The following is an 18,327-nucleotide window of genomic DNA, read 5'->3' as shown; positions in this document are numbered from 1 at the left end:
AGTTTTTATTTTGAAGAATTCCGGTATTCTCCTGTGTGGTCCCCAGGATCCCTCCTTCTGAACTGTGAGAAAAAGGTGATATGTATTGAATGTGGTATGTGCCTTGTGGACTTCAAAATCTGGACCATGGCCTTGAGCTTGCTGAATAAGAGGATTATGAATCTGTGAAGGAATCTCAGTAAAGGGTCCAGAGACAATTAAACAGAGGACCGCAAACTTATTCCATGATGGACATCAGAAAGTAGGGAGAATATAGCTTTTGAATGCTACCAATCTGTAGCAGGAAAACCTTAGTTTAGAACTAATTCATTAGACATGCATTTCATTTGGTTACTTGCGTTATGATTTATTTGTGTTCAGGGTGTAGCTACACTGTGATCATTCTTTTCTATTCATGTGGTGATTGAGGGCTTTTGTTTCAAAACATTCATTTTCCAAGAGTACAGTTAACAGACAACAACAACAACAAAATGTTTAAATAAATTATTCACCTGGAAAATTCTGGTAGTTTTTTAAAAGGTAAATGAGGTGATGTAAGTTAAGTGATTAGGTACAATGATTAGGGAAAGACTGATTGACTGATTAAATTACTCCAAATGAACCTCCAAAAAAATGAGTTGTGTGATGCTGTATTTTCCTGCTGAAGACAGCTAGCCATTTTTAGCAGCATCCTTTTATAGTAAAGGTGCTACAGATAATTTCTTTGGGAGGGAAGTGTTGTTTTTGTTTTTTTTTTTTTCTTTCTTTTTCAAGCTGCAATGAATGTGAAATAGAATGGGGAAGCAAAATTTAAGTGGGTCAATAGAAGGATTCTAATGTGAAAATTGCCTGTTTAATGAATTTCCTTTATAATGATCTGAATGTGAAGAGTTAGTGCTTATCCACCCCTTTTCAAGTGTACTTTTAAAACTGCCCACCAAATTCAGATAATGCTTTCTAATTCTTTTATACTTATGTCTTTCTGGGAATGTAGATATATACCAGAAGTTGAGCGCTAATATTCATGGTAGTTCATACTAATAACAGACTGGTGATGCTTTCTAGCAGAATTCCCAGGCAGACTTGTTGTGTAGCCCATATTGGTTAGGGCAGAAGTGCTGTAAGTTGTGCTGGGTGTGTTTGTCTGTTGGAAGAGCTCACAGGCGGTCAGTGCTGTTCAAACCATGTTCCCATCTGTCCTTGCCAGGATGTATATTCTTCACCTGCTGTCCTTCAGCCTGCGATTGCATTTGTTTTCAGCAGCCCCCAGCTAAATTCACGTAGGCTTGTAGCTACAGAAAGCCTGGAGTGGGGCCTTGTGGAACACCTATGAGTAAACCTAAATATACTTTCTCTACTCATGGCTGCTTCTGTTTGCCAACATGTATTTACACTGCTTCTGAGCAGGCAAACGTGCCGTATGACGTATCACCATTGTGCCATTGGAAGTATACCCTTTGCAAGTATATATTTTTTGTTGTTGTTTTTGACCATGGAGTTTGCTCTTCTGACCTTAAGTTTGTTATTAAATACCAAATGCAGAGTGTAGGAGACACTGACTTGCTTAGTTGGCAGAAAATGCAGAAGTATTTGGTGCTGGAGTGCTGTGTGATGTTGTGGCTGGCCAATGAAGCGTAATAAATGCAAGAGCCAAGCCACTTTGGGAGGTATGAAGAGTCAGAGAAGCATTAGAGTAATTTGAAAAATGTAAACTGTGGGTAAAATCTAACAACATCATTTCTTTAAAGTTCTTTGTTATTTACCAGACTTCCCTCCTGAAAACCTCCTACCCTAGAATGAGATGCAGCTTGCAGAGCAGGAGAAACATTGGTTTCTGGCTGGGGACACTTGATTTAAAAAGATAGAACTCCAATTTTATCTCTGATGAGACTTCAGACCACTGTGTTATGTCTATATGAGTGTTCCTGGGTGTATTTTTGGGTATCCTGTAAGTCATTTTATTCACACTTTCAAAATGAAGGGAACCCAGTTAATCTGCCTTATATATCAAACTTGGTTTTATAACTTCACATATATCCTTGTGCACTTTAGGGCTAGTCAATAAAATTTAAAATTGAGTTTCTTAATTCTAGCTTAATCTCACTTAAGGAGATACATGGTCCAAGCAATTTTTCATTTATTTAGTGCTGTAGACTTTAAGGTTTCTTGAGCCTATTTGTTTCCATTAATTATGGTTTTGCCATTAGTTTTAGTAGGAAAAAGTTTTTCTAGCTCTTAAATTGGAAAGTTGGTTTGTTTTCTGCCATATGTCTTTTCATAGGAAACAATGCTGCCAGTACAATCTCATTTTCCATATCTGCATTTATCAAAATCTTGAACAGGCCCACCTATCAAGTGATTTTTACATAATTAAATTGATATAAATAATATGACTGTAGTTACCAATAGAAAAGCAATGCTTTTTCAGATCCTTTGATGTCAAGAAAATAGTTCATGCAGGAGCTCCAATGCTGCACATTTTAAGCTGGAGATTTTCAATTAGGGAAAGACAAAAAAGGTTGAGCCAAGCTGCTAATGCACTGGTGAAAGGTATTACCTGCTTGTTGATGACCTGACAAATGGAAAATCTGTCCACCAAACAGTTAGAGCTTATGCATTGACAATTAAATTTGTTGTCAGTGCCTTGACTGCCTTGATAGTGTGCCTGAAATCTGACCTGGAGCAATGGCCAGAACGGTTTGGAAACAACAGGAATATTTTCCTTGCCACTGTGAGTGGAAGAATGACTTCTGTGAGCCTTAGAGGAGCATGGATGCTGTTAACTATGTCAGAGCGCACACATATTAGTAAAGCTTGAAGTAAACCTCTGCGTACAATGAACAATATCTGGATTTGTTATGTTTTCAGGTGGGACCCTCTCCTGATATGTGACCCACAGCAAGCTACCCTGAATCGTACGATGACAATGTTATCACTGCCACATCTCTGGAAACCAGTTATTCATAAATATATGGTATGTGAACTTCTGCATCTTACATTAACCACTGCTAGTTAGAGCAGCATAGTAACAATAACACGAAGGTGCTAAAAGCCATTGAAGTAAATGTTAAGCCACCTGTATAATAAATTACAGTGAGCCATTCCAGCAGATTTTTATCTGCTAGATCTGGTCCTATGCAGAATGCTGAATTGTTTTAACTGCAAATACAATCTTGAGAATGCATTCATTTGCAGATGTTGTTAGAAACCTTCTACCGATGTTCTTTTTGGATGGAGTTATAGTGGTACAACGATGATGTGCAGATATGCAGCCTGCTGTTCTCTTCCTTGAGCAGGAAGCAGTGGTGGTATTGGCATGAAGGGTTCTGTACCTTAACTGTGTTGCTGCATTTAAAGCACCACTATTTTTGTGTTTAGAAAAGGTCTTTAATTGCTTTTCTCTTTCATTCCATTTTCAATTTCTGATCAATCTAAATTAGATTAATTTCACACACATTGACTCCCTAAAGAAGTGCAAATTAACTCAATTTTACCAAATTCAGCCAGATGATGGCAGTTATTCCCTTGCTGTTTAGCTTTACATTATACAATCTTTAAATAAGATTTCTATAGGAATTAAATCCATATGGTGATTTTTTTTTTCCTTACCCTGTAAAAGGAAGTAAAGACTAAGACCCTCATCTTTTGAAAGGAGATTGCTTAATTTCTAGCCTACAAGGCAAAACATTTAAAGTCACTGCTACCTGGCATGTCTGTCTTTTATACTCTTCTGATTCAGATACTGTAAAACCACAGACAAACTGGTTTTATGAGAATTGCTACATGATTGCTTTATATTTTGGAGTAGTTTGTAGCATGCCACATAACTATTAGCATGGAATATCTTCTGATTTATGGTTCCAATCCAACTCCCACTGAAGCTGGTAGGAAAATGTTTCTTCATGCTGATGGGAGTTGAATTCCATGTGCCATCTGAGACTTTTTAAGCAATGTTCCCTGTGAGAATTTTTTCTTTTTTTTTTTTTTTTACTTATAGCCACTTTTTTGAGGTAGAGTGTTAAATACATAAGCAGAGAACAAAATTACAAGGGAAAGATTGTTGAAATAACGTAGGAGAAGGCTCAATGGAAGTCCATGTGCAGATTTAAGGTTTTAAATGGATGAGGAGAGATGGCTATTTGCTCTAAAAGCATTTATCTGGATTCAGTGTGTTGCGTTTTTACACATAATTTTGAAGATGTTTGTTGGATGTGTGGCTGATTTAATGTTAACGTCAGTGATGTAAGAGATGGAAAGTAATACAGAAGTCTTTCAGGGAGTGGGGAGAGAAAATTCATGCTTCATTAAACAATTTGATGTGTTTTGGGAGAGCCATTCACAGCTCAGATAATTTCTGAGTTTCTGAATGTTCTAATTAATGAAGAAGTGACCAGATCTGGCTCACTCTGGTTCTGCTCGAAGGGAAGATCCTGAAGGTTAAGAGAGAGAGCATTGATCCCGCTTACACTGAAAGGGCTGCTAGTGTGTGTATGGCCACCCATGCATGCTGAATACAATTAACACCATAGTCTACAGATTTTTTCTTCATGTTTGTCTGATATTTCCTGTATTAGCCATATCTAAGAACCTTTTCAAGATGAACACAGGAATAATGATTTCTATTGCTCTTGTTTCTTCTGAGTTGATTCATTTTTTATTTGCCAGTGGATATATTTTGTAAATAAGTCGTTTTGGTGTTTGTGGGTGTGTTTGTGAAGTGGAACTAGTTTGAAGAAATAGAGTTCTGCATTCTGCATGTGCAGAGGTCTGGAGACGAGCAGGTAGGTCAACTAGGCTAGCTTCCTGTTGCCACAGGTACCTTTTCCAAAGTAGAATGGATGTGTTTTGGTTGACATTTTCATGCTTTTTTAGGTGAAAGGTGGCATATAACTGGGAGAAGCACTCTCTGAGGGGAAGGCTGATGAGGAGGTGTGGTTGCCGAAGTAGTGTCTGCTTGCAGATCTGTGAGTTTGCTGAGAACAGAGAGGAAGCAGACACCTCGCTGCTCTGCTTTTGATGAGCTGAGAACAAGGGGTGCTATGTCTAGCACCTCGAGAGAACTTATTGTATGAGATAATTACCTCTACCCAAATAAAAATGAAATTTCCTTCGTTGAATGTAGGAATCAGAATGGTTTTTTTTGTTTGTTTTTCCTTTCTGTGTTTTCGTTTTCATCTTTGGCTAGTTCTCATACAGCTTTGCAACAGGAAACTAATCTTCAGGAGCTCAGCCCATAAAAGATAGGCCTTCCAAGGGACTGGACTCTGCTTATTGCAGAGACCTTCCTAGACAGGTACATTGTAAAAAATTACAGGCCTTCACAGGAAATTAAATTGGATGTGATGTAGTAAAAGAGTGAGAAAATGGAAAGGACATATGTTGCACATTTATGATGATTGAGTGGTAAGAAAATGAAAACATATGATGCAGTGAAGTGTATGTAATTTAGATATTGATACATGCTTCCTAATATTTTAAATAATCTCCCCTTCCTCTTCTCTTTGTGTCGTTATCTTAGTGAGGAAAATCATTAGCATCTTGTAAAATCATGTTGATATGGGGCATATTGGGTTACAAAGTGTTCTAAAACAAGTCTCTGTTGTAATGTGGAATGCACCCCATTGAAGCATCCACTGGAAGGAGGAGCCAAGCTGGGAGTGCTGGGCAAGAGCCACACTCTTGGCTAGTGGCTCTCCGTGTGCTGGTATGGTACTGATGGTGAAAAAAGTTTCTCTCCTCCTCAGTGTCAGCTCAGCTGTGTGGGTGAGCTGGGCTCATTCCTGGCCAGGTGCCTGTGGGCAGAGCACAGGTTTCCCTATCAGGGAATTCTTTCAAAGGAACAGTAATAACTTCCAACATTTTAATAACTTTTCTTATAAGATCCGGTTACCTGAATTGGAAAGGATAAGCAGAACTCTGAGAGATTTAACTTTATTAACCATCATAAATTCTTTCCCTTTTGACCTTAATCAGTCCCCAGAGTCTTTTTAATGCTCTTGACATTGCACCGGCCTTTCATGATTGCACAATATATGTTTTCCTGTAACAAGGAAACCAGTGGTGAGAGCCCGACTTGTACCAGAGGTGAAGGTGGCAGCAGTAGGATGGGCAGGAGCTCATTGCCAGCAAAGGGAAGGAGGGAGGTCTGCTTTGGCAATACTCCTCAGCATGTTCCTTACATCTGTAGAGAGGAGTGGAGGGGACCTGAGGATGCTGGAGAAACCTCTCCCTGTATTTGTTGAGAGCACTACAGACAACACAACAGTGCTTTTGTGCCTTGTGCTGGCACAGGGGCTAAACCTGCCTCAGAAAGCCTCCTTATGATTAGGCACAGCCCCGCGTCCCTGGGGGTAGAAGGAAGGAGGAAGCACTCGCTGCAGACTGGCCAGCTCTGCCCCAGGAGCTGTGGACAAGAAAGAGGTGGCTTATGGCACAGGGATGTGGGGACTGCTGGGCGGAGGTGTGGTGAATGGGGCCCTTCTTCACTAGGAAGGAGCCTTACCAGGTGGTCGAGGGATGAGGAATGAGAAACAAAGGCCTTCTTCATAGAGCAGCTACCTGGGTTTCTGCCTTCCTGTCCAAGGCGTGCACAAATCCTCCGGAAAGCGAAGGGGGAATTCCCGGGCTGGTAGTCTGTCCTTCCTTGTGCTGTCCAGGAATTAATGTGATGGGGAAGGCATTCAAAGAATCTGTCCCTATGTGTAGGGAGGCTAAATTCCCTCTTTTTCTTCCCTATGTGCGAGTCAGCAAGTTTCTTCTGCAAATGCTTTAATTTTAAGCTTAATGCTACGCAAATATTTAACTTTGGAGGTAAAAGCCTCAGGCTGGCTTCAGCTCATGGACTGGTTTCCAGCTGTTTCTAGAGGTACTGATCCAATGTTTATATACACAAATAGCTATTTATTTATTTACTGTGGTAACCTTTTAAAACAAACTTGGATATTTGCCTGTCCTGTTTTTGCTTCGTACTTGAAGATTGGCGTATTTGTAATGTGCATACAGCCATTTTCAGAAGCTTTGGCAAAACCCTTGGATCTGCTGAAGGTAATCGTTGTAGGCTGAATCCTTAGATAGCACAGAGTTGTACTGACTTATTTTTCCTGTGAAGAAGCACCCAACACTTTGCTTACCCCTGGGAGCCCACCAGCCTAAATTAGGAAACAAAGGTGTAGGAAGAGCTGGCACCTGCTGCAGGATCTTTGTGCTATAATTTGGTTGTCTGGACAAGCAGTCACATTGGGCAAGAGAACATTCAGAATGAGTGTCAAGAGCGGTAGCAATACATATGTTAACTAGGTTACCAAAATCTACTAAAATGCTACTTTGATATAGAGCACAGTGTTCTATCCACACATATTTCGCTTTCTCTAGCTCTCCTCTCAGCAGCTGCTTGCCTGCAAACAGCCTCTTATTAAAAGGGGAAAGTCCATCTCCTTGTGGACCTTCTACAATGTGCTCAGCATGTGAGCTATTGACTTCATAAGGACAAGAATAGCTATCTCAAATGTGTTTCATTTGCATGTGGCAAGATAGAAAAAGCAAACTCTGTGTGAAGACGAGCAGATGAGAAAGACACTGAATGCCTTAAATGCTAAGTGAGTTAATGCTATGCAGTGATTTTTGCTTCTGTTATAGGAAGTGTAAGAACAGTACGCTTCCTGGCGTACATCACCATCTAAACTGCAAAGATTTCAGTTCCATGGCAACACGAGGAGCCCAATGGTGCTTAAGGTGTACATATTAATGCATTCAGAGTTAGGGGCTGTTACTGAGATGGTAAGAATAAATCATGCTGAATATCTCCCGTTTTCTTATTGAAGGCTTTTTTTAATAGAAAATTCTCCAACTCCCCGTGTTGTCTCCAGTCCTTTCTATGTGTGTTTTTTTTTCTCAGACAAAAAGCAAATGAAGCGATTGTTAATTGGTGATATTTTTTTTCATGAGACTGTTAAGTGCAGCAGCACTTGAAAGTTGCAAGAAAATGCTGTTAAATTTTGGTACTGTTGTGTATCCCTGGAGAGGAGGGCATGGTTGCAGGGGGAATTATTTTTTCTCCAAGATGTAGACCAGAGTGAAGCAGTATTTGGGGTTTTTTATCATTATTTTCCTTGTTCTTTTTGATCAGCCCTCTTTCTGCCTTTTCTTACATCCATATCCAGTTTCTCCAGTCTGAGGAGCAGGAAACATGACTGAGCTCTGATTCCTGGCATCTAAAGAAATATACAAGTACAAGGAAACAGAGTATTTTGTTTCTGCCGGTTGCTTGGATTTGCAGCCTGTCCCCAGTAATACACCTGGACAGAGTCTGAGTCCCCCTTTAGAGGAAGTGGGTGAGGGGCCAGGGAAGAACCCAGGTGAGCAGCAGGGCTAAACTGGCATGGGAAGGCTGACAGAAATGGGCAAGTTGAACTGGTTTTACAGCTGTTTTGCATTGCTGAAACAGGCAAAGCAGTCAGAATTATCGGTGGGTCTGGCCTGTAGATTTCATCGAGATTTCTCTGTGTGACTGCAGAGAGAACACAGAGAACACAGCGCTGCAGTGGAGGCTGGTTGGCTGTTTCCTGTTGCTGTGCCAGGAGGAATAAATTCATCTCTCTATTATCTCTATCTGTGTCTCCCTTTTTTTTTTTTTTTTTTTTAATTTGCTCACAACAGGAACATTTTTTATTAAAAAACAAGACTTTCTTTCACTGAAGGGGGAGGCTTGCCTTCAGGAGTGCAGCACAACCCAAGTACATCTTTTCTGAGGAAGGAGGAATGAAATGATTAAGTGGCACTGCGCTGGCACTCTACAGAGCACTGATTTCTACCCTTGGGCAGCAGAACCACAGAACAAGGGGGTGTTGCATGTACACAGCAGCTTCTAGGAGAGCTCAGTGCTGGAAGCCCCAGCCACGTGTTGGTGTTGCTTGTCCTGATCTTGCTTTAAAAAAAAAAACACACAACAAACAGGTGTAGCTCACTGAATGCATGGCTGGGTACAATTAATGCGTACTTCTCAAATGACATGGGACCCCAAATGAAGAACAGTGTTCATTCTAGCAGACAGTGGTATGGGCATCTGTGTGTCAGTGTCCAACTTGGCACAGCCTCTGGCAGGCCAGATGCTTTGGGGAGCACCTCAGTCAGTGTGGCAGGAAGGATGAAGAGAAAGCACTGAGAAACTTCAAAGAAAGAAAAAAGGGAGGAGAGAAATCAAGGGCAGGAAGAGAGAGGAGTGAGGAAACAGCAAAGGTGAAAGGGCCAGGGGAAAACAACAGGGGGCTGGGAAGAACATAGGGTAGGAAGAAGAGAATGCTTTGGTGTGCTTGAGAAAAGAGTCATTTTCAGATGAAACACAGACTAAAAGGAGTAAGAAATTTACAGTATGTGAAGTGGGAGAAGATATCAGAGTTGTGAAGGAGGAGGATTCAAACTGATGCAAACAGAAATTACATATAAAATGTATGGATTGATTTGATGTATTGACCCAGCCAATTTTAAGTAGTGATTGCTAAGTCTGTAGCAGAAAGGGGCTGTGCCATTCTTCACGAGGAAGCTTTGGGCTGGTAGGGAGCAGCAGGGCCACGTGGGGAGACTGCTGCAGGTCCCATGGCTGGAGCTGAAGGCATATCACTCCATCTGCAATGTTTGCTTCTTTCAGTCTCTTTTTGCAGGGCCTGGACTGCTACTACCAACCTCCTTGGAGAGCAAGGTAGTGGAGCACCTGCCAACAAACAGAAAAACTACCTATCCTGCCTTCAGAGGCTGGTGGCCAGAAAGATATGTCTGGTTGTCTTCTCATTTACTCTTCTCATTTACTTGAGCTGCTGTTAGGGAGGCATGTGTAAGGTTGCTGTCTATATCCCTCTTCTTTCACTTGTGCAAGCTATCTAGGCTACCAGAAATAAATAGCTGAATGGAAATTTTAGTTCTGGCTGTGAAAAGTGGCTTTTGAATGAAGTCTACTTCAAATAACAAATGTCTTCTTTCCTCCTCCTCCTCCTCTCCACCTACTTTGTTCCTAACCATTAACTTTTCATGTCACTTGAGCTAAGTTCAGTGTCAGACTCACCAGATCCTACTGAAAAACACATTTCTCTTTTGTGGCAAGCTGAAGAAGATGAGAGGCTTGTGGTGTTTTTCCTTCTCAATCTTTGCTCCTCTGGGAAAAGCAGCTAAGGCTGTGTGAAGCTGCCTCCTTCCCACTCTACTCAAAAATTCCTCTCCATCAGCTGCTTTGAAGCTTCTCTTAAGGAGGCTTGGGCTGGCCTGCTCACTGCCATCATATGCCAGGGGAAGTTTTCTCAGCTTGTGGTGGCTTCCATCGTGGTAGAAGGCTGAAGAAGATTGCTGTGGAACAAGTCATCACCACTAGCTATGCCATTTCAAAATCATTACTTAAGCATGAAAGAGAAGAAAAAGATGAAATATTATGAGATTTAAATGCTACCCAAAACTCCAAATAATTTCTGCCATTTCTGCTTTCTGTTTCCTAATCATAGGCTGCTTCTGCCATAAGAGGAAATGGCAGTCACTGGACAGTGGTGCTTGAAATATTCTGCAGTGTGCAGTAGTACTTATGGTAAAGATGGATGTATTTATGGGAAACAAATGGAGATCTGAGTTTACCTGGGTACCCTAGTGGTATTTTCTATTATAACTTACTTGCTAATATTTGCTTATTTTGTTTGGTGCTGAAAAACAGGATCAGAAAATAGAATGTGGACTTTGGGTGCTGTCGCACAATGATGAGTCAGCTGAAATCATAGCCAGTTCAAGGTTTAAGTACGATTGTTGATGTTCTTGAAAAACAGAATCTCTCAACCAGTCAGCAGCTAAGTTTACTTCTCAGCTGTTAGACAAAAGTCACCCTTTGCAGGGATGCCCAGTGATCAGGCAACTAGAGCTGTGTGACAGGAGGAACTCTTTCCTTTTCCCTCACCTTGGCCATCAGTCCAACAGTTAGAAAACAGATTTAGCTGTCGGTGCTTGTTGCAGGCTTTGTGAGTCTTTTCCAGCATCAAGACAATTATTTTTTATAGGCACATTAGTTGTTTGTTGATTTGTTTGCAATCAGTTTTCTGGGAGGTTGCTGTAATGTGGGAGGAACTGAGTTCTTTGGGTGCAAGTGTTCACTGCTGACTCTCTTCTTAGTCATTAGATGTTTTTCACATTAAGGCACTTTTACTTTTACGGGAAAATGTCAAGCATCTCCTGATAGCAGCATACAAATTGACAGAAGCCATTGGGTGGGACCAAGGCAGCATCATGCCAGCAGAGACCTCAAGGGGGCTGCAGAGCTCTGACCCCACCGCTGCACCAGCCCTGGGCCCAACAAACTGGTACCGACCTACATCCATGCTGATGTGCCACCAAACTGAAAGATGTCACTGTTCTTTCCCAAAAAGAACGTGTCTTTTTATTCAATTCCCCTGCCATCTCTTTTTTATTTTTGAACTGCAGCTCTTTTAAGGCTCCCTGCCTTTGCAGTTCTTGCCTTTGTTTAGATTATTTTTGGAAACTGGGGAACAAGAGGAGGGATTAAGTTCTGGGAGCTGACTGTACTAGGAGGCTAAAACTCTTTCTGTCCATGTGCTCTTCCCTCATTCTTCTCTCCATGGCAGGGCAGGTTTCAGGACACGCCATGGCCTTGTGCACAAAACGTGGCCGGCACATGTGCTGAACCCCCCTTCCTTCCTGCAACCACCATCATTTCTCTTCTGCTTTCCTGGGTCAGCTGGGCAAAAGGTGGTCAGACAGTTTTGAGAGCAGTGGAATACTGGGGAGCACTTGCACCTTAAGGTAAATTGTATGCAGAGAGGAATGTGTTTCCTTTAGTATTTTTCAGTGAGGCAGCTCAACAAAGGTTGTTGGCCTTTCCTCTGCATAGGTTTTTTTAAGTTGGTTGGCACTTGGGAAGTCATTGACTGTGAGGTAGGTCAGGCAGTCCTTTTGCTAGCTCAGACAGTGCTAAAGTAATTGAGATACTTGTGATTGCCCATGGAAATTTGCTGACGTCTATGATGGTGTCAGGTGCTGAAGTCATTCCCTAACATTGGCTGTGGGATCTTACAATGGGTCAATATCTCAGTACAATGTGGGAACTCTCCTCATTTCCTTTTTTTCTGTGGTTGTGAAGATGCCTGCATTATGGTGCAGTAAATGTTAAACATTAAAAACTGGCTTTGTGTGTACTGATAAGAGCAAATCGCTAGAGAAGGAACTAACCTGAGTTTGGCTGGTGAAGCTGGTGTATCTATGGTGGAAATCAAAGTGGGGTGTGATCACAGTCCTAATTCTGTCTTTAGAGAATTGATTCAAGTCAACAAGAAGAGAGAATGAATAGGACTCGTCCCGAAATTAAAGGAGGGTAGATGATTCTGTACAAAAAGCTGATGCAAAAAGTGAGCCATATACAGGAAGAGGGTAATCAACAGAACATGAAATACATTTTGAAAACACATTGAAATTGAGTGATTTTTTTGTTTTGTTTTGCTTTAAACTACTGTGCTGTAGCAGAGATCAGTTAATTCTGTGATTCTGTGAATGGTTGTGCAAAGCGGTCGCTGTAGGGGAACCATAGAATGACCTGGGCTGAAAAAGACCACAATGATCATTGAGTTTCAACACCCCTGCTCTGTGCAGGGTCACCAACCACCAGACCAGGCTGCCCAGAGCCACATCCAGCCTGGCCTTGAATGCTTTCAGGGATGGGGCATCCATGACCTCCTTGGGCAACCTGTTCCAGTGCGTCACCAACTTCTGTGTGAACAACTTCCTCCTAATATCTAACCTAAAATTCCCCTATCTCAGTTTAAAACCATTCCCCCTTGTCCTATCACTATCCACCTTCTTCCATCCCACCTTGTCCTACCACTAACCATCCTCCTGGCATTTCATTGTAGAGCATGGACTCCCTGTCAGCAGGGATTTATTGTCACCCGACCCAGTGCTCATGTTTGGCACTCAGTGAGGTCTTCTGGGGCTAATTATTTATTTAATGAGGAGTGGCCACAGTGGCACTGTGAGAAGGGCAGCCCCACAGCAGGAGGTGTCCTTGAGGTAATCCCACTGCTCACAGATAGGCTTCTTGTGCATACCATAAATAAACAAAATAATCAATAAGTCTATGTTGGCTTTTTTGTTTAAGCTTATTAATAGCTGCTAATAGTATTGAATGTGCTTTATGTACTGCCATGCTTTGTAGTTCTCTAATTTCTTGAGAAGTAGTTGAGAGGCTTGTGCAGCAAGTTAAGGAATCAGGTTGTTGCTGACTGAACTTTTGAACTTTTCCTAACAAAAGGATAGGTCAGTGAGAGAAGAGTCAAATTTATGTGTGTGTAAACATGAGCAACACAGACAATTTCACTCCAAAGAGAGAAATCTTTCTCTTTTTAGGCTAAATAGGCATGGCAGTGCTGCTCCTTAGTTTCACATGTTTCAAAGGTAACAGTAGAGCTGGTGATTCAAGGGAGTCTCAGGAAGAAAGGAATTTGAGAGTCACTTAAGAAATAAACTATCATTTGACACAAGATATTTGGAGATTCTCTACAAGATTTTAGATTGTGTGTTGGTTTAGAAAAAGAAGAGAAAGCAAAGCAATGAGATCTTGTGGTTGTGCTTTTATCAATACGTTTGATTTTTTGGAAGAATGCATTCTGGGTCTGATCCTTGTCTTCTTTCCCAATTACTGAGTCATAAGAAAAAAAAAGTCTTGCAGAGGAAACCTTTCATGCTTTTAAATTGCATGGTCTGTAGCAAAGGACAAAATGAAGAAATGTTTTGAAAAACATGAGAAACGGGCAGTTTTGATGTACCAGGCACAGCTCAGCGGCTGGGCTCAGTCAGTGCTGCACTGCATTCACTGCAGGGCCCATTCCCCTACAGCCCAGTGAAGCGGCATCCTGTGCATGCAGTGTCGGGATGTTCCCTGCCTCCCCCTGCCCTTCCTGCAATATTTTAATTTCACTTTTCCAGCCGAGCAGAGACTGTCAGCAGCAGCATCTGGAGCAGCCTTGGCCTCGAGTGAGCAGCTCTTCTCTCTGCTTCGGGGCAGACAGTGGCATTGGCAAGGCTGGTGTAGGAGGCAATGCAACAGGCTGTAGCAACAGGTGTCAGATTTTGAGAAGTTTTAAGCTGGTTTGTGCCTGTCTTTTAATTGTAACGTTTGACTGTACTGAATATAGGAAGTGTTCTCAGCAGGCCTTTGTATGCCTGAGGCTGTTTGAGCTGGAATCCTGTGTTACACTGTTGTAGATGGATGCTGGGTTGAGGGTGGTGAAGGAGAGCATCTTCCCTCTGCTGCCTTTCCCTGCTCCCTGCTTTCTGTAATCCCCAGTCAGTCTGTGCTTTCCCTTGCCAGACAGAATTACAGTAGGTATACGCTCAGAATCGGGTTTTTATTATCAGCACCTGCGAACAATCAAAGCTTGTTTGTGCAAATTCAAAATGAAACTTCAATCTGAAATGGATGTGACTTCAGAACAGCTTGTTTGTAATCATTGTTATTTTTTGCCAAGAAATATAAGGCTTTACAGTAACTCCTAGGTACTGCTCTAGTTACTGTGCACTAGAATAAACCCATCATGTTTCATGTCTGACTTTATTTGGTCCCCCTTAAAGCCCAGTGGCATACATATGATGTGAGCAGACTCATGAGACTCCTGCAGCTGTATTATTTTTCATTACCATATTCTAAACATTCATTTTAAGAATTTTGGTGAAGAATGGATCTTTAACATATTTTTAGTTAGTTTCATGGAATAGGAAAATACATCCTCAACATACAGTCACGCAGCTGTGAACAAGCAAGATATGGAATGGACCCAGAAAAATTAAATATCCTCCCATCACTTAGTTGCAGACGCAGATGAGACTTTTGCCATCAGGTGCTTGTTTCAGAATCCAGGTTCCAGGTGTTTAAGAAGCAACATCCTTAGTCTGATGGCTTGATTTGCTTTAAAACTGTGGCATAAGAACTGTTCTTTACCACTAGTAGTGCTACTAACTGGAACCAGGGTAAGCTGTTACATAGGTAATAATAATTTGACATTTAACTGTAAGTACACTTACTTCCAAAAAACAAAAATGTAGATTTTTATGTGAAATATCTAAAATAAACTCACTTCCCTCCACCAATTATTACTTACCTTAGATTTTGTCAGAGGTGTTTGCAAGCATGGGGAAATATCCGATTCATACTTCATATGGAAAAAATAAATAATTATGTAGCCTCAGCAGATTCTATTTCTATAATGTTTTAATTTAACTTTTCAATTACAATCAGTATTACCTGTTTTGCCAATGGGGTGCTCTTTCATTGTCTGCTTGGAAAGCCAATTATCTCTGTATTTTTAGCAAACAATATCCTTACACTCCATTAATATGTATTCCTAATGGAATTCTTTTGGTCAGCAAAAAAGAATTCATCTGCTTATGACTTCAGATGCCTCAATTCATAAAACCATCAGGAAGCATTGCTGCACCAAGGTACCTCTTCATTCATTTATACTTATTTAGCTGGGTAATGATAGTTACCACCATGATTCCCCTTCTATTCTGTACCTTTCTTCATTTTTATTTTCTTGTATTGAAAAGCACTACAGTGTTACTACTAGGAACATCCAGCGGTGTTCCTGCCAGACCCTTATTTTTCCATATGCCCTTTCACCCCAGAGAGTGCACCATCATTGCCATCTATCACGTCTCCCATTCATGCCTATTCTGTACAAGGTTTGCTGGGTTCCTTTTTGTTTCAGGAAAACAGGCTTTTGCAAAGCCTGTTGGCTTCAGAAGCGCTTGCACAACTTGTATTAGCTCTACTGTATCAGAACCGACAGGACTGACAGCTCTTTTAAAAAACAAAACAAAACAAAAAATCCCCAAAAAGGTAAACCATGCACAAAAAAAACTTCTCTTCCAAATGGAGCAATATGCCTGTTATACAGAAACAAAGGCTTTTGACTGTTCCTTGTTCAGACAGCCCCTTGGAGGTATAGATTGCTTCCCCTTAATGAGTATTGACCGGGTCTGGGAGACACTGCACCAGGATCCCCCAGACGGGTGCCTGCTGGAATTAACCCCTTCTGCTTGTCAGCAGCAGTCTGAGCTTCCCAGCATGGGGTACTGGGGCTTCCCAGCCATTTGAAGGCCGCTGGTCTGCAAGTGTTGCAATGTGCCTGTGGTGTGTGCTGGAACAGGCAGGCGGTGCTGGGCTGGGGCACCCCGGGACACCACTAGATGTGTCTGCTCAGGGCTGTTAAATCAGGCCACGTGCATGTATAGATGTGTGAGGGAAAAGTGAGGGCTGTACAAAACACTTGTGCTAAAAATAATGTCCAGCGTTGTTTTTACGCAATAATGCTATCACAGATGAAGAAAGTGAAGGAGGAGTTTGTAGCCTGGGACATTTCTTCTTTCCCCTGCTTTTCAGGGTAAACGCTAAAGATCCTGGAGTGTTTGTTTGGCTAAGTAATGCTTTCCAGAAAGCATGTCAAATGAAGTATGTCAATGAAGTAGTCATTGGAGTCATAGAATACTTTCCTATATTTAGCTTTTAAATATGCAGTAGAAAGTCATTAACTTTTAAACTCCTAAGAACCGTAAGCATTTCTGCAAAGGAACATAGATATTCAAGTGAGCCAACTAAGGATACGGATTTAACTATTGCCAGAATTGTACAGTAAGTGTACGCTGTGCCATCAGTGGCTGGGGTAAGCTCAGTTACATCCTACCTATTTGTTTGCTGTGAGGGCACATGCTGTATCCTAAAACTATTGAAGGGGCAGGATTGCTGTGGGATTATAACTTGGTTAATTTGGAGGACCGTGCTTTTAACTAGAGATTAATACTAAAAAATCCAGTTATGCAGAATTGTAGAATGGTTTATGTGAGAAGGAATCTCTGGGCATCTTCTTTCCAGCCCCTGCTCACAGCAGGTGCGTGGTTTTGCATGTTGTCATTATGTCACCTGCACGTGATTGTGATTTATGCAAGAAATATTAATTAATCAGAACTTTTTAGTGTGTGCACCAAAGAGGGTAAAAACTGAGCCAGAAGTATTTTACAAAGGTGATGGAGATAATATTGAAGTGCCACTAAAAATCCCTCCTCACTTAAAACGTATGAGCGCTCATACAGAAAGCACACATCACTCTGGGGTAGCACAAGGGACTTAATTGGAGCATTTGTAAATTAATTTTAAATTGTTGTTGCCATTGTGGGTTAATATACTGAAGGAATCAGTAAATATGCTGAAGAAATTGGTAGGTAGTAAAAATGAAGGCTATACAATGGTTTATAGCCAGTGGTTCTGTTTAGGCTTAATCCCTGTAATTCCGTGTTAAAATTTACAAAACAGCTTGTAATTGCAGGAGCTTATTTAAACCAGCTATTTGTGGTTATGTCTGCTGAGGAAACTTAAACTTCAGCATTCCCCAGCCATCTAATAGCAGCAAATTGACTGCGGGTCTCTTGTAAGAATATCTAAATGTAGGCTGTTGAATAATCCCTTTGGGGGCCCTGTAACTATTTTTGTGCCTGGATATGCGTCATCAGTGGGTATTTTCTCTGGTGACTAGCTTACATCAGTAGGTCTCCTACCATACACTCTATCAGCAAGTGACTTATGATTGATGGGAGTCACGGCCGCACTTGGGCATTTATCTGTGACCTCAAATAATGGACAACGGGAATCTCCGCGCTGTTAAATCCCTTCGATGACGGGAGGTATGGGCTGCCCGTGCTGGGTGATGCAGGTACTGCCCCGGCACCGCTTGGGGCCGAGGCGGGGAGGGAGAAGCAGGGCTGCCGCGGTACTCCGGGGCTTCGTGGTGATGCTGCTCCAGGCTGGGGGCAGAGCTGCTCTGGGGGGTGACGCCAATCCGGGCTGAGGGTGATGCTGCTGCAGCTTGCAGCCCCGCAGAGGGAAGCGCGGTGAAGCCGGGCTGCAGGTCTGGAAGCCGGGCTGCAGGTCTGGGAAGCGGGCTGCAGTGCCGGGAGCCGGGCTGCAACGCGGCAGCGTGCTGAACGCGAGCAGGTCGGGGGCTTCATCACGGGGCTGTCTTGCCTTAAATCTCAAGGTGTGGCAGGCGGTGTGGGTTTAAGGTTAAGTTTGCACCTGCCCCAGTGACCTGCTGAGCACGTGGTCGTGGTTTGTTTCCTGCTGATAAATACTTCGCATTGTGAAGTGGAGGAATGCAGACAGAAGTTAGCTCCGTTTCTCCTTTCCCTCTGCTTTTCTTTTGAAACGTGACATGGGAAATGAGGCTGTGAGACAGGCGTGAGATCTGAGTGCTACCTGTGATGAATTCAGCAGCTTGAGCCAGTCCCAGAGTGAGGCACTTTGTAATTTCCTCTTTTTCTCCA

The 18,327-nt window shown here is 42.1% G+C and overlaps 1 protein-coding gene across 3 annotated transcripts in view; it reads left to right on the top strand.

The window, feature by feature from the left end:
• HIVEP2 (HIVEP zinc finger 2) overlaps positions 1-18,327 on the top strand; it is a 125,352-nt gene that overhangs the window by 26,649 nt on the left and 80,376 nt on the right. For 2 of the 3 annotated variants that reach the window (XM_052702625.1, XM_052702554.1), the window contains exon 2: positions 2,848-2,953. The gene's annotated coding sequence lies outside the window, so the exon portion shown is untranslated. Of the gene's footprint in view, positions 1-2,847; positions 2,954-17,538; positions 17,689-18,327 lie in introns of those variants that run through there. The other variant, XM_052702705.1, reaches the window with a different exon arrangement.

The sequence above is a fragment of the Tympanuchus pallidicinctus genome, unplaced genomic scaffold, assembly GCF_026119805.1.
Source record: "Tympanuchus pallidicinctus isolate F22 unplaced genomic scaffold, pur_lepc_1.0 scaffold1, whole genome shotgun sequence".
NCBI classification, from domain to species: Eukaryota; Metazoa; Chordata; class Aves; order Galliformes; family Phasianidae; genus Tympanuchus; species Tympanuchus pallidicinctus.
This window is presented reverse-complemented; position numbering and strand designations above follow the sequence as displayed.